The 23562-nt window shown below is 45.0% G+C and overlaps 1 long non-coding RNA gene across 2 annotated transcripts in view; it reads left to right on the top strand.

Moving 5' to 3' along the window:
* LOC137332503 (uncharacterized) overlaps positions 1 to 23562 on the top strand; it is a 189411-nt gene that overhangs the window by 26363 nt on the left and 139486 nt on the right. The window contains exon 2 of one of the 2 annotated variants that reach the window (XR_010965679.1): positions 14893 to 15014. This is a non-coding gene — a long non-coding RNA (uncharacterized lncRNA). Of the gene's footprint in view, positions 1 to 14149; positions 15015 to 23562 lie in introns of those variants that run through there. The other variant, XR_010965678.1, reaches the window with a different exon arrangement.

The following is a 23562-nucleotide window of genomic DNA, read 5'->3' as shown; positions in this document are numbered from 1 at the left end:
ATTATTATTTTCTGGCAATAGGCACATACAAATTTAACCGGAGTTCATAATACAGCAGTATTGCAAATTATTAATTTCTATAGATTTTTTTAAGTCAGCAGATCATGCTTCACTGTTCACATGTTACTGGTTCTATTTTCAATGCATTCTAGCTCTTAGTCATTGCCGTGACCTTTTACAGATTTACGTAAAAATACCGCAGGCGACTTGTTCACAGGGAGTTACTTTCATTGAATTGAATACCTTCATTGGCTCTATTATGGTTAATTTCAGAATGTGCCAGGTGTGACACATTATGACTCATTTGAGTTCTGCCATACTGCGCTTGTTTGCATTTCAGATACTCTTCAATCTTTGAAATGCAGTGATTATTTTCAAAGTAAAACAGGATATCTTGATGATTTACCAATAATTATTCTAAGCTTTTTCTCCCTTCACAATGATCTGATTACAGGCTGTAATGTTTGTGTGCCTGTTTGATTTTGATTTATGTGATGCCAGTAGGGAGATCCAGCACTTGAATTACCAGATTCTGAACCAGTTCGATAACATCTTTGCCTTCAGGCCTTTCAAATGAGATCACTAATCACTAATTATTGTAATATGGCCTGTTCTCCAGGTTATCCATTTTCAGTAATAACCCATGGTTTCATTTTTATGTTACCAATCTGTTTCAATCTTTTAGTCTATCCATGCTAGTCTGTGCTGGCTCATAGTTCTATGGCGCTAAAAGGAACTTGCAGATTCTCAAAGATAGCATTTAATCTTGCACTCAGAAGTGATCTGGTAGTAATTTAAGCTTTATGACAATGACTATGGAGCTCCGTAGGAATTAAATCCTCCAGATTTTTGTCACCACATGTTTACTCCTTTCTGTTGCTGGTAGGTTAAAAACAATTGCCACTCAATAAAAAATAAAAATCCTCAGGTGTAACAGCAGAAAAACAAGTACACTTCATTTTCAAACATCCATATGATGATGGACCGGGAAGGGAAGCGACAGTATTTTCATGCTTAACAAGGAATTTCAGAAGAGATAAGGCAGTGTAGAGACACAGAGGTCATTTAATCATTTCAGCTTTAATAATTAGGTTCACAATGTAACTAATAAAGTTTTCATTTTTATTTATATATTATAATTTTTATGCCTAATCTAATATATATGTGCTTTAGAATAATAAGTATGATGCAACATAAGTATAATGTAACATGGTAGTAATGCTCATTACAAAGAAATGTTTCTCCCTTAACAATCGTAACTGTGGTGATTATGTGAATGCTTGGAACATGGAACAACAATTTCCATTACATACCTTCTGCAAAAATTATTTTTATCAACCTCTAATTAGTCAATGATGAATGACAAGTCATGTATGTATCAGGGCAGCTTGTTTTTCCATGAGGCAAAGGCAATATGAATCTGCCTCAGAGTTCATTATTGCTGCCAGATCCTGTGCTGGTTATTTGAATGTAATTAAATTAATAACTACTGGATTAAATGTACATTAAACAGAGCTTGAACAAACATGATGACCATTCTAACTACCACCAAGAAACTTCTTGTATTAAGATGAGATATGTCGAAGACGTGATGAAAATTCAAAAATCAGTATCCTGAATGAACATACGAGGAATCCTACAGATAAGAAATACGTGACCATTTTCTATGCTGCTCTGTAAAGTTAACCGTCATGGTGATGGCCTTTAAAACTAGTTGGAAAAAATATGTTAGTAGTGACATGGTGACAAAACTTGACATTAAAAGTTTGTTGCAGATTGTTTAGTTTCAATATGTGGTCTTTTCCTTAGTGTTTAAAAAGACTTGTAGTGCATTGTGCTCCATAGCTAGTCGGGGCTATTATTTTGAGAGCAGCTGGAAAATGAATGGACAAGCTGTCATGTGTGTTGTCCTGAATCATTGTAGGAGGCTGAGGGCACAGTGGGAGTGGAGACACTGCAGAATAATAACTATGATGTGGAGATGCCGGTGATGGACTGGGGTTGACAATTGTAAACAATTTTACAACACCAAGTTATAGTCCAGCAATTTTATTTTAAATTCACAAGCTTTCGGAGATTCTCTCCTTCCTCAGGTAAATGTTCAGGATCTCCTTGAAGCCTACGCATTTATACATATTGAATAATACATGGTGTTTACAGACTGCCCCTGCAACTGCCCGTTGCCAAGGCAATCACCGTGTTCAGACAGAGAGGTGTCATCTGCAGAACCCCCGAATACACATTCAACAAAAAAACAAACAGGGAAAAAAAACAGAGAAAAAAAAACACAGAGAGAGGCAGAAACATCCGGAAGGTAGAGAGAGCCAGCAAATGACCCATTATATTAAAAACAGATAACATTTGTTCGCTGGTGGGGTAACGTGTAGCGTGACATGAACCCAAGATCCCGGTTGAGGCCGTCCTCATGGGTGCGGAACTTGGCTATCAATTTCTGCTCGACGATTTTGCGTTGTCGTGTGTCTCGAAGGCCGCCTTGGAGTACGCTTACCCGAAGGTCGGTGGATGAATGTCCATGACTGCTGAAGTGTTCCCCGACTGGGAGGGAACCCTCCTGTTTGGCGATTGTTGCGCGGTGTCCGTTCATCCGTTGTCGCAGCGTCTGCATGGTCTCGCCAATGTACCATGCTCTGGGGCATCCTTTCCTGCAACGTATGAGGTAGACAACGTTGGCCGAGTCACAGGAGTATGAACCATGCACCTGGTGGGTGGTGTCATCTCGTGTGATGGTGGTATCTGTGTCGATGATCTGGCATGTCTTGCAGAGGTTACCGTGGCAGGGTTGTGTGGCGTCGTGGACGCTGTTCTCTTGAAAGCTGGGTAGTTTGCTGCGAACGATGGTCTGTTTGAGGTTGGGTGGCTGTTTAAAGGCGAGTAGTGGAGGTGTGGGGATGGCCATAGCGAGGTGTTTGTCCTCATTGATGACATGTTGAAGGCTGCGGAGAACATGGCGTAGTTTCTCCGCTCCGGGGAAGTACTGGACGACAAAGGGTACTCTGTTGGTTGCGTCCCGTGTTAGTCTCCTGAGGAGGTCTATGCGATTTTTTGCTGTGGCCCGTCGGAACTGTCGATCGATGAGTCGAGCGTCATATCCCGTTCTTACTAGGGCGTCTTTCAGCGTCTGTAGGTGTCCATCGCGTTCCTCCTCGTCTGAGCAGACCCTGTGTATTCGCAGGGCCTGTCCATAGGGGATGGCCTCTTTGACGTGGTTAGGGTGGAAGCTGGAAAAGTGGAGCATCGTGAGGTTGTCCGTGGGCTTGCGGTAGAGTGAGGTGCTGAGGTGCCCGTCTTTGATGGAGATTCTTGGACACACGAATCTCCATCAAAGACGGGCACCTCAGCACCTCACTCTACCGCAAGCCCACGGACAACCTCACGATGCTCCACTTTTCCAGCTTCCACCCTAACCACGTCAAAGAGGCCATCCCCTATGGACAGGCCCTGCGAATACACAGGGTCTGCTCAGACGAGGAGGAACGCGATGGACACCTACAGACGCTGAAAGACGCCCTAGTAAGAACGGGATATGACGCTCGACTCATCGATCGACAGTTCCGACGGGCCACAGCAAAAAATCGCATAGACCTCCTCAGGAGACTAACACGGGACGCAACCAACAGAGTACCCTTTGTCGTCCAGTACTTCCCCGGAGCGGAGAAACTACGCCATGTTCTCCGCAGCCTTCAACATGTCATCAATGAGGACAAACACCTCGCTATGGCCATCCCCACACCTCCACTACTCGCCTTTAAACAGCCACCCAACCTCAAACAGACCATCGTTCGCAGCAAACTACCCAGCTTTCAAGAGAACAGCGTCCACGACGCCACACAACCCTGCCACGGTAACCTCTGCAAGACATGCCAGATCATCGACACAGATACCACCATCACACGAGATGACACCACCCACCAGGTGCATGGTTCATACTCCTGTGACTCGGCCAACGTTGTCTACCTCATACGTTGCAGGAAAGGATGCCCCAGAGCATGGTATATTGGCGAGACCATGCAGACGCTGCGACAACGGATGAACGGACACCGCGCAACAATCGCCAAACAGGAGGGTTCCCTCCCAGTCGGGGAACACTTCAGCAGTCATGGACATTCATCCACCGACCTTCGGGTAAGCGTACTCCAAGGCGGCCTTCGAGACACACGACAACGCAAAATCGTCAAGCAGAAATTGATAGCCAAGTTCCGCACCCATGAGGACGGCCTCAACCGGGATCTTGGGTTCATGTCACGCTACACGTTACCCCACCAGCGAACAAATGTTATCTGTTTTTAATATAATGGGTCATTTGCTGGCTCTCTCTACCTTCCGGATGTTTCTGCCTCTCTCTGTGTTTTTTTTTCTCTGTTTTTTTTCCCTGTTTGTTTTTTTGTTGAATGTGTATTCGGGGGTTCTGCAGATGACACCTCTCTGTCTGAACACGGTGATTGCCTTGGCAACGGGCAGTTGCAGGGGCAGTCTGTAAACACCATGTATTATTCAATATGTATAAATGCGTAGGCTTCAAGGAGATCCTGAACATTTACCTGAGGAAGGAGAGAATCTCCGAAAGCTTGTGAATTTAAAATAAAATTGCTGGACTATAACTTGGTGTTGTAAAATTGTTTAGAATAATAACTACCCATTGTACCAATCACCCCAAGGCCATGTGCATTAAGCCAGGTCAAGCTGGTTGGATCTCTGCCACCATGTTGCATTATTTCACACAGCAGGAAACATGAAATTTTGGTTTTACTTATCATTCACTTTAATTATTCAAAAAACAGGAGAATTTAACAGAAAATATGGCTGCATATGGGAAAAAGGGACGGCTGGCAGGAAGGAGTGATAGGGGAGTGGGAAGGGACAGGTAGAGATGGAAGGGAGGGGGGAAGGGTGAGAGGAGGGCAGATGAAGAGGAGAAAATGGGAGAGGGGGATATGAATGGGGGAGAGGAGGATGAATAGGAATGGGATGGAGGAAGGGGACAGGGCAGAGGAGTGGGAGGATACAGGGGAAATGGAACAAGGGCACCGAATGCATGAAAACTCTCAGCTGGGGGGGCGGGGGTGTTGGTGGGGGTGGTGAGGCCAACTCTCAAGGGAGAAGAGGGTTTGTCAACCTGCCAAATGCTCTGTGGGAGGGGGAGGTAGCAAATGATCTCAGTGGGGGTGGGAAGGTGAAGTACAAATCACTTTCAGTGGAGCGGATGAGGGAATGGAGATTTCAATAAATGGGTGGAAAGTGTTCCTGAATACTGTCAGTGGTCCTGTTTTTTTTTCTAATAATAGTGAGAAACCAATTTTTGGGAAATTGCGAGGTCCTGGGTCCTGTATTATTTGACATGCTTAACCTGGAAAGATTTATATAATTACAAAACTATTTTAATACCTTAATCTAACTTGGAAAAACTTTGCTTCTGTGGTACATCACGTTCATTGCTGTAGATCAATCCAGTGGCCATTGTGTGGAGTACAATGAAGGATTAAGTTACCAGTTTACAACTGCAGTTAATTTTATTGCTCCTAATGTTATGTGACTGTTGGAGATGGCTATGACAACAACTGGTACTGCATCCAAATGTTGACACTTTTAAGATACGTGTTTCTTCAGTTGGATCCTGACAAAAGGAATTTCAATGCATTCTGGAATAGAATATTGCAAACCACTCATCATTTTTAGCAGATAATAGATATTGGGAACTTTCAGAGCAGTTCAGTACTGTGCCTTGATGTACAATATCTTAATTCTTCAATCTTAGAATGTGGCCTTGTGGCGCTCACATATCATCACTGAACATCTTTATATATTGCAATTATTATCCTCAAAGGTTTTTATATATTTTGAATTCATTCAAGCAACTGCTTTGTTAAAGAAGAAAGCGATACTTTGCTTCATTTGCAATAACATAGATAATTAACTTTGAAAGATACAGTTGTAAATAAGGAATTTGTGAATCACTTAATCCATTTGGTTACACCAAGCTAAGTGCAACAAAAGCCCAGATTTTGCTGTGAAAATAACAGTGAGGCTAACAGCGTCACTGTTATTTACGTGCAAATTGGAGAGCAACTTGCGCTGAGCGGAGATGCACAGTTAAACGTGGAAATTCGGAAGTTGCAGTCTGAGATGCGTCCATCCTCCTTAAGCTGAGTGTAAACGGCATCTCGCTGTCTGGCTCCCCATTCAAATGTATCGAACGGCATGAAGTTTCTGTACTGATGTCGTAGATACGGACTAAACTCACCACAAAAAGTTAGGGCTTGTCCATTCCAGTCGAAGCACCCTTTTAACAACGTGGTGAGTCTTAATTACTGCCAAACAACTTCTCTGGCACTGAAAATTAACTTTTACAACTGTGGAGTCTCATTCCTTCAGCTTTTAATTATTGGAGATTTTTAAAAAATTGAAATACATTTTTTTTAGCTTTTTCTTTCTGTCTCTTTTATCTCTCTCTCTTAATCCAATCTTTCTTTCCCTCTCTTTATTTATTTTTCTGTACCTGATTTGACATTGAATTCACTAGTCTAACTTACACTTCCTGGTTCAGACTCTGTTCTGCGCAATAATGATTCTTCAATCTGATTGGTTAAGAAGATACACAGTTGCTTGCCCTGTTCGCACAGGTCCCAGATGCCCTATGGAGGGTGTTGTGGTGTTCAGCTCTCCCACTGAGAGCAACTTGCTGTGCAAAACCCCATGGAAAGTCTATGGGCAAGTGCAAGTCTAAAGAACAACTGGCACCATTCGTTCGCCATTCACGGCAAAGTCTGGCCCATATTGCTTATTTGAAGGCCATTGGCAGGTCATAGCTATCACATGTCAACTGGTCTAAAATAATCTGGGGTCAATATTAGGTTAGTATTGAACCAACTTGAATCTCTTCTAAGGTCATTCAGCAAATTACAGTATAATTAGAATTATAATGAAGAATCCCTACACAAAACATTCGTACATTGTTCTCTTTTAGCTGCTTCCTGACTCCCTGTGTATTTCTGGCATTTTCTGTATCTAGAGCTATAGGGCATAATTTTGACCTGGAGCCGGGAAGAGAGCGGGTGGTAGATTTTGGGAAACCCGGAAGTGAAGTGAGTGTGTCGGAATCTGTGATCACAGCTCAATTGCAGGCAATTATTTTTGCTTCTGGGTTTCCCATGCAAATTGGCTGGCTGGCTGTTGGGCGGGAAGGCCGGGGATCGGGAGGAGGGAGGCAGGGAGAAATCGTGGGCCATGGACGACATTGGGAGGGGTGGGGGGGTGCCGTGGAGGAGATCGGGGGGGTGTGTGGGGAAGTGGAAGAGATCATGGGGGGGGGGGGGGGGGGCCATGGAGGACATCGGTGGGGGGGCTGTGGAGGATATCGGTGGGGGTGCCATGGAGGACGTCAGTTGGGGGGCTGTGGAGAAGATCATGGGCAGGGCAGAAGATCGGAGGTGGGCAGGGCAGGGAAGGAGCCCGAGGTCGGCAAGGGAGGAGTCAGAAGTTGGTAGGGGAGGAGTTGGAGGTCGGCAAGGGAGGGGCCGGCGATTGGCAGGGGGGGGGGGTTGGCCGTTGGGGGGGCGGGGGTCTCCCCACCAAATCGAGGGAGTCAGCCGATCATGGGGCTCTGATCGCGCAGGCAAGCTTGTTGGGCCTGGACAAAACACTCCTGCTCCTCCTGGCCCACATGCAGTGCAATAAAGGCACTCACCACATGTAGATGGCCCTTCTTGCCTCCTTTCACCTATTGAGATTCACGAGCCCCAGGAAAGCTGTCCTGGAGCAGCTAAATTTAAAGGTGAGTAATATTAAATAATTAAAAACCTACTGTAACTATCTCAAGTAGGTAAATTGCTTTTTTAATGATCCGCCCACCAGCAGCGATTGGGAATGTGACTTCTGGGATTTGGCTGTGTGCGCGTGCATCCAAAAGTGTCCTCAGTAAACCCGGTCGTGTTGGAGCCGGGTTGTGGTCACGATTTAAAATGCTACAGTTTTTACCTCCCATCTGCCCCCAACCCACCCATTCTTGGCGGTTAAAATTATCCCCATAGTTTTGGTGAGGTCACTAGTATTTTTGAATGATATTCTTATGTTTTGGGAATGTTTTATCCAAAAATGAATAATGTTTATTGTAAAACTAAATAAATGAAACACAATGTAAGGTTAGATTATGAAATATCACTGGTTAAATAAATATTTGACACGAATTAAAGAAACAGTTCCTTTTTTATATTTAGTGTATGTCAAGCTTTAGAATTCTTCTAGCACAGTGACTGGTGGTTGAAGTATATTCAAAACATTTAAATGTGTAGAGTACATTAAATAGATCTTTTGAGTATTCAGGTTGCTGGGAAACCTTTACATTACATACAGGCTTTCTGTCATACAATATCTCCAGAAAGAATTTGTCATTTTTTATTATACAGTAGAATTCTAGAAATGTGCAGAAATATAGAATGCTTCTTAAAACAATTTATTTTCAGAACGAAGTAAATGATGTAAGTATATCTAAGACAGCTGAACAATAATTTGGGCTATTTCACTGGTGCTTGTAGGAATGTACTATGGTTATATACTAAACACGTTTCGATTGGTTTAATGTCGACCTTATTACAAAACATTTTCTTTCCTAGATATTAATGATTTAGTAAGAAAATCTCTGCTATAAAACTAATCATCTATGAAAAACCATTGCCTGTACATTGTACTCCACTGTCTTTTTTTGAGGATATGAATTTTTTTAAATTCCTGTTTTCCCTGAGTTACACAGTATCTCTAGATGAGAGAATAATTGGCCAACATGTTGTCAGACCTACACTAATCAAGCTAGAAACTGGTCGCTGGAGAGGCATGGAATGGTGACCATGGGAACTACAGACCCTCTAACTGCAGTAACATGGCTGAGATTAGTAACTCAGTTATTTGGGATGAGAATTAAACCTGATTTCTCCCAATAACATGGTGCAGTGTGTTGGTGTTCTAGACTGTTGCCCCTATAATTTATAATGAAAACCATATCATTACAATATTAAAACAAAAACAAAGTTCATTTAAAAAACACACTTAAGGGAAAGCAAAAACATATGGAAGAGGAGTATGAAGAAAAATTTCAAGATGATCTGGAGAAGGCTGAATAATATGTTTCTAAGTTTATTTTGCAATGCACATTTTTCTTTTTACTGATTTTTTAGATTTTCTGCCATTCCTTTGCTCTTTACTTGACACATTAATTAAGCTTTTCTTCAGTTTTTTTTCATCCACTTTATTTTATTCTTTATTTCATGCTTTGATTTCTTTTTCGTGTTCCTGCATTTTCATCCAACTGTTCCTTACTCATTCTTTTTCTCCCTTCTCCTTTTTTCAATTGCTCAGTCTCCTGTTTTGTTTCCTCCACTTTCCATGAATCATAGAATCATAGAAAGGTTACAGCACGGAAGGAGGCCATTCGGCCCATCGAGTCCATGCTGGCTTTATGCAAAAGCAATCCAGCTAGTCCCACTCCCCCACCCTATACCCGGACCCCTGCAAATTTTTTCCTATCAAGTACTTATCCAGTTCCCTTTTGAAGGCCATGATTGAATCTGCCTCCACCACCCCCTCTGGCTGCGCATTCCAGATCCTAACAACTCGCTGTTTAAAAATGTTTTTCCTCATGTCACCTTTGGTTCTTTTGCCAATCACCTAAAATCTATGTCCTCTGGTTCTTGACCCTTCTGCCAATGGGAAGAGTTTCTCTCTATCAACTCTATCTAGACCCTTCATGATTTTGAATACCTCTATCAAATCTCCTCCCAACCTTCCCTGTGTCAAGGAGAACAACCCCAGCTTCTCCAGTCCAGCCATCTAACTAAAGTCCCTCATCCCTAGAATCATTCTAGTAAACCTCTTCAGCACCCTTTCTGAGGCCTTCACATCTTTCCTAAAATTGTGGACGAATCAGTGTTATATAAAGGTATATCATGACTTCCTTGCTTTTGTACTCTATGCCTCTATGAAGCAAAGGACCCCGTATGCTTTTTTAACTGCTTTCTCAACCTGCCCTGCCACTTTCAACGATTTGTGTACGTATACCCCCAGATTTCTATGTTCCTGTACCCCTTTTAGAATTGTGCCCTTTAGCTTATATTACCTCTCCTCATTCTTCCCACCGAAATGTATCACCTCGCATTTTTCTGTGTTAAATTTAATCTGCCCATGCCACCAGCCTGTCTATATCCTCTTGAAGTCAATCACTATCCTCCTCACTGTTCATGACACTTCCAAGTTTTGTGTCATCTGCAAATTTTGAAATTGTGCCCTGTACAACCAAGGCCAAGGGCTTCATTTTAGCACCCGCTATTGGGTGCGTTCCTGGCGGGGGGGCTCCGAAAATCGGGGAATCCCGGAGCGGGACCGGAGCCCGGCTTAAACCCGCCCACTTCCGGGTTCCCCACTGACGCGCCGACGTGCGCGCGCAGCCCTCGCATGTGGGAATCCCGCAGGCAATTAAAGCCGGCGGGATGCCACTTAAAAGTATTTATTGTGCTATTTCAGGTCATTAACTGACCTGATTAAGTGAATATGTGAGGAGGGGTGGGATTTTATAGACAACTGGGACTGTTTCCCATACTGGGGGAAACACTCCCAGTTGAAATGGACATGTTGCAGCTGTCAGCCTGTGGCAGCTGCAAAGGTCCATTTGACAGGTGTGGGGGGGACCCCTCACTCATTGCAGGAGGTCACTCTGTCACTTGGGACAAAGTTTGGCCTCCACCACCCTCCTCCTGACAAGAAAATTCACCAACTTGCACACTTACCCCGGGGTCCAGAGACATGTACCTACCTTGCGGACCCCCTCAGATGTACATCTTCCGGATGGGGGCCGCCGTAGCTGCAGTCATGAACTCCTCGGAGGGCGAACAGCATCACCAGCCTCACCAGCCTCGCCGGCCACGCCGTCCACTTCTGACACGTGGAGCTCCACAACAGAGTGCTGTGACACATCCACCTGCACAGCAGAAGGGAGGGCAACCGCAGAGAGAGATGCGTCGCAGAGGGCACTACCCTCGCCACAGGGTCCACAGACCGAGGCTCAGCTTCCTGGACCTCTCTGAGCAGCAGTGCACACGGAGGCTCAGAGTCACTCGACATGTAGTCGTGGACATCTGCAGCCTCCTTCTTGCCGAGCTGCTCCTGGCTGGCCCGAGCACCATCTTCTTACCTGTCGCTGTCAACGTCACTACTGCCCTCAACAACCTCTCCTCCGCATCCTTCCAGGGTGCCACCGGGGACATCGCCGACGTCTGCACAAAAGAGCCCTGCAAATACACCTACACCCACTCTGAAGTGACACAATGGATGTCATCAGTTGTGGGTCTTCATTGTGATCCTCAGGAAAGGGCATTATTGCACAAACCAGACAAGATTCGCAAAGACGTGGCAATAGTGGTGCCAATATAATATGTGATGTGAGTTGGTCAGAAATTCAATATAAGTAAAAACCATGACAAAACCTCAAATACCCTTGTGCATCCCCTTCATGCTCATGACACATTTGCCTTACGCTGCCTACTGCACATACTGCCTGCTGCAGCACAGGTAGTGGCAGGTTGAGTGAGGCTGACTGTGAAAGAGATGCATGAGAGGGTGAGTATGAGATAGAGCCATGAGATTGTACGAGGATTGGGTTGAGTGGTCGTGGCGGGATGAGTACCGGCGAGGTGAGTAAGTGCAGGTAAGATGAGGATGAGCTTTGAGTGGGTATGAAGGGTGATGTGACAGAGTAGTGTTGGCAGTGCAGAAGGAGATGCGGGGTGGGGGCGGTGATGTGGCAGATGGAGTGTAGGGGAATGAGTAAGTGTACTTACTTTGGCTGACCTACTTAGGTCATTGGAGCGCCTCCTGCACTGTATGCAGGGCGATATGTTGGTGGTGCAGGTGGCCTCCTCTGCCACCTCGAGCCAGGCCTTCCTGGTGGCAGAGGCAGGCCGCTTCCTCCCGCCCGCCGGGGGGAAGATCTCTGTCCTCCCCCTCCTCCTCACCCCATCTATTGATACCTGGAGTGAGGCATCATTAAACTGGGAGCAGCCTTCCCCCTGGGCTGCTCCATGCTGTATTTTTTCTATTTGTTGCAGCATCTGTCAGTGGAGGACTGCCCCTTTAAATAGAGCTCCTCCAGCTGACAGACCTTACTGCGCATGCGCAGTCCGCCCGACGTACCGATTAGCAGTGTGGAACCTGGAAGACCAGGTAAGTGGATCCAATTAGGTTGCGATCGCGCGGGGGGCAGACTTATTTCACCAGGCACATTACCCATGCGTCCAATAGCCCCCCCACCATGAACCCGCAGCCCTGCTAACATCGAGCCCCAAGTCTTTACTATATATCAGGAAAAGCAGTGGTTGTAGTACAGACCCCTGGGGAACACCACTGTACACCTCCCTCCAGTCTGAAAAACAACCATTCACCACTTCTCTGTTTCCTATTACTTAGCCAATTCTGTATCCATGTTGCTACTACTCCTTTTAGTCCATGGGCTTCAATCTTGACGACAAGCCTATTATGCAGCACTTTATCAAATGCCTTTTGGAAGTCCATATACATCACATCAACTGCATTGGTCTCATCTACTCTCTCTGTTACTTCATCAAAAAACTCTATCAAGTTAGTTAAACAAATTTTGTCTTTAACAAATCTGTGCTGGCTTCCCTTACCAATCCACATTTGTCCAAGTGACAGCTAATTCTGTCCTGGATTATCATTTCTAAAAGTTTCCCCACCACCGAGGTTAAACTGACTGGCCTGTAGTTGCTGGGTTTATCCTTACACCCTTTTTTGAACTAGGGTGTAACATTTGCAATTCTCCAGTCCTCTGGCACCACCCCCGTATCTTAGGAGTATTGGAAGATTATGGCCAGTACCTCTGCAATGTCCACCCTTACTTCCCTCAGCAACCTGGGATACATCCCATTTGGACTGGGTGACTTATCTACTTTAAGTACAGCTAGCCTTTCTAGTACCTCCTTTTTGTCAATTTTAACCCATCCAGTACCTCAGTTACATCTTCCTTTACTGAGACTCTGGCAGCATCTTCTTCCTTGGTAAAGACAGATGCAAATACTCATTTAGTACTTCAGCCTTGCCCTCTGCCTCCATGAGTAGATCTCCTTTTTGGTCCCTAATCAGCTTTACCCCTCCTCTTACTACCCATTTACTGATTACATGCCTATAGAAGACTTTTGGATTCCCTTTTATGTTAGCCGCCAGTCTATTCTCATAATCTCTCTTTGCCCCTCTTATTTCCTTTTTCACTTCCTCTTTGAACTTTCTATATTCAGCCTTGTTCTCACTTGTGTTATCAACCTGACATTTGTCATACGCCCCTTTTTTCTGCTTCATCTTACTCTCTATCTCTTTTGTTATCCAGGGAGCTCTGGCTTTAGTTGTCCTACCTTTCTCCCTCGTGGGAATGTACCGAGAATGTACCCAAACCATCTCCTCCTTAAAGGCTGCCCATTGTTCAATTACAGTTTTGCCTGGCAATCTTTGATTCCAATTTACCCGAGCCAGATCTGTTCTCATGCCACTGAAATTGGCCCTCCTTCAATTGAGTATTTTTACTTTAGAGTGGTCCATGTCCTTTTCCATAGCTATTCTAATTCTTATGATACTATGATCGCTGTTCCCTAAATATTCCCCCACTGACACTTGCTCCACTTGGCCCGCCTCATTCCCCAGAACCAAATGCAGCAATGCCTCCTTCCTCGTTTGGCTGAAAACATGCTGGTCAAGAAAGTTCTCCTGAACACACTTCAAAAATTCCTCCTCCTCTTTGCCCCTTATATTATTACTGTCCCAGTCTATATTAGGATAGTTGAAGTCCCCCGTTATCACTACTTTATGGCTTTTGCACTTCTCTGTAATTTCCCTGCAAATTTGCTCCTCTATATCCTTCCCACTAGTTGGTGGCCTATAGAATACACCCAGTAGTGTAATGGCATCTCTATTGTTTCATAACTCTCACCAAATAGATTCTGTCCTTGATCCCTTGAGGACACACTCTCTCTCCAGCTCTGCAATATTCTCCTTAATCAATACTGCCGCTCAGCCTCCTTTCTTTCCTTCCCTTTACATCATTCTTTTCATATTTTACTTTTTATTCTTGCTTTCGTCTCACTGAGATGCCCATCTTTTTACCTTCCTCCAGTAACGATAACCTACGAGATGTCCTTATAATTAGTGATCTCTGAGATGCCTGTATAGAATTGGATTCATTGTTCCCATTAAGAAAGATAAAACCTTGCATCAATATTGTCCATGATTGCAGTAAATTCCTCACGATCCCAGTATACCCTGCATTCTATGCATTACAGCCATTAGTACAGAATGGATCAAATTTGGTAGCAACGCTTTAGATCTGGTAAGTGTGGAGCAACTGCTATCTTTGAAGACGGCTTTTTATTTGTAATTTCTGACAGCTGTGCCATTTGAATATGCCTATGAACAGTAAAACCAACTTGTTGAATGTTGGAAGAAAACCACCCAAATTAGAACTTAACGTAGACTCAATTTATAAACAATTGAAGCACATAACTGGTTAATTATAAATTTGAGACTTTTAAGATCATGCAATATATAACTGGGACTTTATTAAATTGGCAGGAGTGCGAGGAAGCTGCAAGAGATCATATATGCAAGATAGAATGGTTCTGTGAATTTGGCATTAAATGAATGTTAATGAGACAATCTTTGCTTCATAGTCTAGGTACACCCCAATTCTGCTGGGAATTGTAAGTGTTGATATGTGAGGTTCTTTTTAAGCACGATTGCTGATTGCTGTGATTATAAATACACCAGAACTTTGAGTTTTGTTCAAGGGAAACTGACAAATTGTTTCTCTTTCTTTCTATATGTTTATAGGTGATTCCTATCATCCACCCTGCAGAGTCAACAACAATCATCCCCCAGTAATGGCATCCTGATGAGAAGCTCTGAGAACACAGAACCTGTTTACAGGAATCAAATCCCTCAGGATGTTTTAGGTACAGCAACCTCTATTGAACAAATGTTGCTATCTTGAGATCCACTGACAGTTTCAGGTTAGGGCAAGCAGTGTTTGGATCCAGTGTTAGCATTCTGCCATCTGAACAGAAAACACTGATGTTATATAAGATAGAAGTTTTGAAATTGTCTTGAATTAGTATCTATAAATGTAAGGCCTGGCTGAGGTTTATGGAACTCTACATGAGTGATGAGCAAAACATGTTGTAAATTGTTACACATAGAGCAGTATAGAACAATATAAGTAACATATTTCAACTCTATTATTTCTCTATTTGATCAAAAATATAAGCTGTAAGATGAGATGATCACTGAACTGAATTAACAACCTGAAATGACCCAATAGACATTTAACTTCAACTGAATCTTAAAGTAAATTCCCTTATACATGCATGATGCCAATGTTGTTGCTGATCTTCATTTGAAAAAAATGTAATCATTTAGCAAATGGAATTCAATTATTGATAAGTCCCACCTCCCAACAATCTGGGAATGACACCATAATCCATTAGAACATGAAGCTAGAGTGGTTTTATAGGCTGCAGTGCTTGTTTAAAGCTGCAGATATTAAAATTATCATTATGGTTCTTGGAATTGAATTATCAGCCATTACAAGGTGATCTATGGTGTCTGTCTGAGGCCAGTCACCAATTCTGCACTTACTTAATGTGGGTACAGTAGGGCTGTGGCTATGTTCCTGGACTAGTAACCTAGAGAATGTGAGTTCAAATCCTACCATGGCAGTTTGAAAATTTGAATTCAATTTTTCTCCCCTCCCCATATCCTGAGGGTGTTGACTGCTTCCTGGGGTGTGGTTCCATGGATATTTGTTACCTTCTGGTATCTTGCTCAAGTGGTAATTATTCATGTGTGAATCTTGACTGACTGGTAGTAAGTTTTTCAACTATTGAGGAGGGGGTTATCACAGGGGAGCCTGATGTTGTCCTACCCTGAAGTCCACAAATGTGCATTTCCAGCAGGAGCTGCTGGATAGCGATCAAGAGCAAGAATTTTGGTTAATTGTTCTTGTCCTAACATAGTGGTTCTGAGGGCAATTTTAGTATGCCTACTACCATCTTAGTTGAGATCAGCTAACTCGTCACGGATTAGGAATCAGATCAAGGTTCTCCTTGGGCTGTATGATTCAGTTACTCACTAGGTAAACTTACTGAGCCATGATGGTAGCCATCTTTTCTGTTCTTATCACTAAATAATTACCAATAAAACCATTCTGGTTTGCCACTACATCTTACATTGTAGGAGTCAGTACTAATTAGATGAATACGTAGAGTGGCTTGTTGCAGCTTCAGTGCTTGTTTCATGAAACAATTGGATGTGGGTTTGCACCAGTGATTTCCTACATGGTGAGTTCCTGATTTCAGTTTTGCCATGGCCGAGATGCTGATCAGAAGCCATGTCAGTTTCGAATTCAACTTCATGAGTGGCTTCTTCTCCAACAATGAACATGTTATGTAAAAGATTCTGGTGTATGTCATCTTTATGTTCAAACATGCATCTGGAAATTCTGTCCTTGAACTTAAACCTGTTAATTCAATAATGTAAAATATTTTTAGGATGGCACTTTCATTTCTTGTCATACTATTTATTCCTTTCAAAAGTAAAGAATTTGAAAAGCATTTTTTGTGTGTGCATCCAAAAGCATTGATTGTCACTTTGATAAATTAAAAATGTTTCATCAATGTGATACGTATTGGAAACTCATTATTATCTTCCATAAATCAGCTATTGGGAACTGTAACTGTAATTTCCAAAACAAGTAGGGACTTTTATCAAAATGCACCAGCACTCGGAATTTGAGAAGTTATTTGGTTAAAAGCCATATACTGTATAATTTTAATATTCTTCTGACAGAGATAAAATTTAGCTGAGGCTCACAAAATGTCCTTTGGCAGCCTCTATAAATCACATAATATGCAAAAACTCCAGGGTGGAACAGCAATTGAATCAGTGCAATTTATATTTGGTGACTTGCTCACAGAAATTTTTCATTTGTATTATTTTTAGTTCAAATTCCTAGCAGAAAATTAATATATGCCAGTACATCTCCCATGGCTTTGCTCGTGTCTAATCCAGGATACAGATCGGGGAATGGATCAGCAAGGAGGCAAATGAAGCATGAGAAAGGGAACAGAGCAGTTGGGAAAGGAGGGCAATATGGGGCCAGGGAGTGAAGTAGTTGGGAAAAGTGCAAGTAGAGTGGGACACAAAACCTGACTTAAAATAGGGATGAAGCGAGATTGGTTTCCTCTTATGTGAGAACTGGAAGCTGCAAAATTTGGGGACTGAAGTGGATGGAAGTGTTTCTGGGAAGGGGATTGGGAAAGGAGGCATTCTAGGGCTGAGGAAGAGGGTAGAGGCTTTCCTGTGGTGGAGGCTGGGAGTAAAAATATTCCTGGTGATGAAATTAGGAGTGGAAGTGTTTTTGGGGCTGAAAAAAAGGAGTAGAAATATTCCTGGGCCTGAGGATGAGATGGGTCTACTGCTGGAAGCAGATGTGTTCTTGGGACTGGGGCTGAAAGCAGAAGTGTTTCTAGGGCTGAGCATGGGATGGAGGCTGGTGAGAGTGGCAGAGATGATTCTGTATAAAATATAGATCTTCGGGGATTCAGGCCGTGAACCAGGCCTGAACCCCCAGATACGTCCCACATCCACTGATCGGCAGTCTGCTCTCACTTGGTGTATTGGCTGGCACTCTTTTGCCTGGCCAGGGATGTGGAAACTCCCAGGCTGCAAATTCCCTCCCTCAACCTCGTTCTCTAGTGTCCTTGTTTGGGGTGGGTGGAGGCACTGGAAAGGCTGTAGGATTTTGATCACTTATTTTTAGTACAATGCCCTTGGGTTACTGAAGAAATAAGATGGCAGCAGAAAGAATTTTCAAAAAATATTTTGAGTCATTTCATTGTTTCCTTTCACTTTCTTGGTAGTTGTTTTATAGCTAGCTGTTGACTGTACTTCCTTGGTACTTCTTGATTGGTAGCTTTTGTACCATCTTCCTTGTTCAATGGTGGTTACCTAACTGTGATTTGTTGTTGTTTTTAAGACTGTGACATTTGAAGTGCATGTGGGACATTTACCTTGCATATGTGACACAGTGTGATGCTTTCCACTGTTTTCATGTGTGACGGACAGATGTTACTCCAAGGCATTTGAATAAACATTAGTGAGTCTCCTGAGGTGCTGTTGACAATAAGTTGATTGATGCACTATTTTAAAAGGATAGGAACATTGTACAATAAAATACATTCTCTTTTGCTAAAGAGTATGTGTATGTCCCATTAACCCCAGAAAGTCTAATTGCTAATAAGTAATAATTATTTCATTCAGAGATCAATTAAAGAGCTGCTAATGTTAACTACATACTGGATGAGTTCAGTGTGTAGTTAACATCTTTGTTCAGGTATTTTGTCGTCTTGGAGAGTTCCTTAATAATTTTCTAGGAATTGTGACATAGAAAGTTGTTTTTTAAAAAAAGATATACTCTGAAAGTGTGAGCAAATGCCCATCCCTGGTTGCCTGAGGGCATTAAGAATCAACCACTTAATGTGGGATTGGGGTCACATGTAGACCAGACCAGGTAGATTGCAGGTTTCTCTCCTGCAGAGGATTAGTGAACCAGTTGGGATTTTACAATAATCCAACATCTTCCATGGTGATTTTTTTCTGGTGCTAACCCACAAGCTACCAGATTTCTTCAATTCAATTGCACAACTTGCCATTTCAGGATTATGAACTCATGGGGCTCGATTTTAGGGTCGGGTTTCCGGCGGGTTACCAGCGGGGTGGCCCCGAAAATCCCGATCTCCGGTCACGTGACCGGATCGCGACGAAATCCCGGCCACTTCCGGGTACCGCGCTGACGTGCGGGGCTGCGCGCGCAAGCCCCGCTGGTGGGAATCCCGCAGGCAATTAAAGCCAGCGGGGTTCCACTTGAGAGTACTTAACTTGCTCGTTGTGGTCAGTTAATGAGCTGAAGCAGCTGTCAAAAGAGGAAGTGTGGGATTTTAGGTTCAAGGCAGTCAGTTTCCCACACTGGGGGAAACAGTACCCTTCAAACCAGGCGTGTTGCAGCCAGCAGCCTGTGGCAGGTGCCAAGGTGCGCTCCACGGGGGAGAGCCCTCACCCACGCAGGAGGCCACCGCGTCACATAGGGCAACCCCTGCCCCCCACCACCCCCCGCCAAGCCAGAGGACAGACCGACACGAAACCGCAGCCCCAGTCCGAGGAACCACACACCTACCCTGCACAACCCCTCAGACCAACACCTGCCAGTTGGGTGGTGTGTGGACACCCTCAGAGGACGAAGAGCATGACCAGCACCAGCAGCCTCGCAGTCCACGCCGTCCGCCGCAGAGACGTGGATCCCCCCAACACGGTGTTGTTGCACGCCCACCTGCACAGCAGGAGGGAGGGCTACCGCAGAGAGAGACGCATCGCAGAGGGCACTACCCTCGCCACAGGGTCCACAGACCGAGGCGCAGCTCCCCGGACCTCTCCGAGCAGCAGTGCACAGGGAGGCGCAGATTCGCTCGACATGTAGTCGTGGAGATCTGCAGCCTCTTTCATGCCGAGCTGCTCCTGGCTGGCCCCAGCACCAACTGCTTACCTGTCGCTGGCAAAGTCACCACTGCCCTCCACACCTTCTCCTCCGCATCCTTCCAGGGTGCAGCCGGCTACACCGCCGATGTCTCTCAGTCGTCTGCGCGGACGAGCCCTGCAAATACACCTGCACCTACTCTGCAGTAACACGATGGGTGGCATCAGTGGTGGGTCCTCATAGTGATACCCAGGAGCGGGCATTATTGGACACAACGGACAGGATTCGCGGAGACATGGCAGTGGTGGTGTCAATATAATGTGTGCTGTTTGTTGCTCTGAAATTCAATATGGGTAACACCCATGACAAACCCTCAGACACCCTTGTGCACCCACTTCATGCTGACGAGACGTTTGCCTTACGCTGCCTACTGCACATATGTGATGCATGCCCTGTGGCTGCAGCACAGGTGGTGGCAGGTTGAGTGAGGCTGGCCGTGAGGGAGATGCACGAGAGGGTGAGTATGGGATGGAGCCATGAGATTGTATGAGGATTGGGTCGCGTGTTAGTGGCAGGATGAGTACTGGCGAGGTGAGTAGGTGGAGGTAAGATGAGGATGGGGTTTGAGTGGGCATGAAGGGTGATGTGACAGAATAGTGTTGGCGGTGCCGAAGGAGATTTGGGGTGGGGGCAGTGTTGTGGCAGACGGAGTGTAGGGGAAAGACTTTGTGTTCTCACTGTGGCGGACCTACTGCGGTCATTGCAGCGCCTCCTGCACTGTATGCAGGTGGGCCATATGTTGGTGGCGCAGGTGACCCCCTCTGCCACCTCGAGCCAGGCCTTCTTGGTGGCAGAGGCAGGCCGCTTCCTCCCGCCCGCCGGGGGGAAGATCTGTGTCCTCCCCCTCCTCCTCACCCCATCTGATGATACCTGGGGTGAGGCATCATTAAACTGGGAGCAGCCTTCCCCCTGGGCTGCTCCATGCTGCAATTTATTCCATTGGTTGCAGCATCTGTCAGTGGAGGACTGCCCCTTTAACTAGAGAGCCTCCAGCTGACAGATCGTACTGCGCATGCGCAGCCCGACCGATGCGCAGGCCAGCGCCGTGGACCCCGGAGGAGCAGGTAATTGATTCCTATTAGTGGGTTGCCTGCTACGATCGCGTGGGCAACCCACTAATTTCGCCGTTCGCGTTTTCGACGCTCCCGGAGGACCACCCGCTGGGAACCCGCAGGCCTGCTAAATTTGAGCCCATGACTTCTGCATTGCTGGTCTAGCACCATAACCACTAGACTACAGTACTATATGTTTGCGTCAGGATGGCGTACGATTTAAAGGGCAACAAGGAGGTGATGGTATTCCCACAGCATTGCTGCTCTTGTTCTTCTTGGTGGTAGAGGTTGCAGGGAGGGAGGTGCTGTCAAAGTAATCTTGGATGCTGCAGTGATCCTTTAAATAGTAAATACTGCAGACACAGTGCACCGGTAATGGAAGGGGTAGTTCTTGAGGCCATTGGCAGGGGACGCAATCAAATGAACTGCTCTATCCTGGACGGTTATTGAACTTTTTGAGCGTTACAACTGAAGACAATAAAAAGGAAAATCAGCTGGGATGTGTAACGGACAGCCGATCCGTTACCGCCAATTTTCTGCCACTGCCGAAGTTGAAAATTGACACCTTTGTGACTGAGGGGAGGTTGTTGATGAAGCAGCTGAAGGTGGAGAGGGCTGAGGACGCTTCCTTGAGCAAATCTTGCAGCAATGTCCTGGAGCTGTAATGGTGGGTCTCCAACAACCACAGCCATCTTCCTTTGTGTCAGGTATGACACTGGCCAGATTTTCCCACTGACCCCCACTGACCTCATTTTGCTAGGGCTCCTTGGTACCAAACTCAGTCGATGTCCAGGGCAGCTACTCTCGCCTCACTTTTCTATCTGTGATGGACAGGAAATCGTGTACTATTTTTACTAGTTGATTTCTTATGCTATTGCACACAGGCAGTCAAGACCAAGTGCAGTTTTCAGGTTAAGCAAGGTTGGGGGGGGGGTGGTGGGTGGGAGAACTGGACCTAAGTGAGGGAGGGGAAGGAAGCAGATAAGACAGAGAGCGGAGAGGGAGGTGGAGAAAAGAGGGCAGGGGAAGATAGACAAACAGAGAGAAGGAAACAGAGAGAGAAGTGGAAGGGTTAGTGTGAAGGGGAGAGTGAATGTGGAATATGGATGGGGAAAGAGAAGAGGGAGGGGAGGAAGAGCAGGAGGAGGTCAGTGAGAGGACGGGCAGTAGATGATGTTTGAATGAATAATGATTGGGCATGTTTAATGATGGGTAGGGGGAAGACCAGTTTCCCAGATCCTGTTTTGATGTTCATTGGAAGAGGAAGGTCAGTGGGCCAGGCATGATTTCCCTGCTCAGTGAGGAGAGGAGGTTAGTCTGGGTCAATATCAATTTACTATCATGCTAAGTGGGAGGGGGCAGCAGCCAAAATTCTGCTCATGAAGTGGGGGAGGGGGAAGAGGCCAATAAGCTGATCAGTGAGTAGGGGAGGGAGCCAGAACCAAAGTGTTGCTTAGTGGGGCGGGAGGTTTTCAGGGCCCAAAATCATTTGGTGGAGGGGAACAGGTGATGGGGGGAACAGGGGCAGTGGCCAAAGCCAGGCGATGAAGGGAAAGGGGGCAGTGTCCAAAGCCAGGTGATGGGGGGAAAGGGGGCAGTGGCCAAAGCCAGGCGATGGGGGGAAAGGGGGCAGTGGCCAAAGCCGGGCGATGAAGGGCTCCTCAGTGAGGGGAGGGGAATGGGCAGGAGCTGCTCAGTTGGGGGAAGGAGGGTTGGTGAAATACTGCTTAAAGTGGAGTGAATGCAAGACTACTTGGGGGGGGGGGGGCGTTATGATGCTGTTCAGTGGGGGGTGGGGCAAGGTATTGTAGTTGCTCAAAATTCTGCTCATGGCTTCCATGAGCTCCCAGGGATGGGTGATTGAGCTTCAGATGGCTCCGTCAGGTCCATCTATTGGAGGACCATGTGAGCGGGAGGTGGGTGGGGGGGGGGGGGTCAAGATGGAAGATTGCAGTTCAGGTGAGTTGTAAGGAACCAAATTACTTACATACGATTTTACACTTAATTCAGAACTAAAATTCTTAGCTTCCTTTATTTCCTTATACCAACATGGCAGCTGTCTCCAAAACATAAGGCTTCTCCAAAGTGACACTCGGTGGCCAGAGTCTTCAGCTGCCTGCAGACTCAACCAGTTTTTTGGTCATGATGTGGAGATGCCGGTGATGGACTGGGGTGGACAAATGTAAGGAGTCTTACAACACCAGGTTATAGTCTAACAGCTTTATTTTAAATCACAAGCTTTCGGAGCTTTGCTCCTTCGTCAGGTTAATATACTAGAAAGGTAGAATTTGGGCTGTCATATTACATTAGGTAGCACCTTATTATTTTCAATCTGTCACATATATTGTTCCAACTACTGCTGCAGTACCTTTAGTAACTATAGCATTATTAAAATTATAAGTTTATTGCATGATGTCTTCATATCTTTTGCTGCCAAAGTATTTGTTGCAGTATTAGTGATATATGTTGAAGAAACATTTATGTATAATAAAGTATGGAGGGAAATTATACATTCATACATGAGATATGCTGTTCCCTTGTTATACTATGGTTTTCATGCAAAATGTATGCCTAATAGTAAGTTCAGAACAAAAATGTTTTTTTATATATCTATATCTATATATGTATATCATCAATTTTTTTATTGATTGGGCTTCACCCAACTTCCAACAGCCTCCTTACAAGAGGTAATCTGGTAGAATAGAGATGTGTCAGCTCTAATAATGTCACAGTCTCAGTTACTGGAACAAGTCTAGACTTGGGCCGATAAATTCCCACTGGAAAATAAATTCAGTATGTGTGTGTGACTAGGTGCCAATGTGCATATTTATGCAAATGCGTGATTCATGAGTTATGTGCCTG

This window comes from Heptranchias perlo, chromosome 14 (assembly GCF_035084215.1).
Source record: "Heptranchias perlo isolate sHepPer1 chromosome 14, sHepPer1.hap1, whole genome shotgun sequence".
In the NCBI taxonomy this organism is placed as follows: Eukaryota; Metazoa; Chordata; class Chondrichthyes; order Hexanchiformes; family Hexanchidae; genus Heptranchias; species Heptranchias perlo.
Note: the sequence above shows the minus strand (reverse complement) of the source record. Positions and strands in the feature narration are given on the sequence as shown.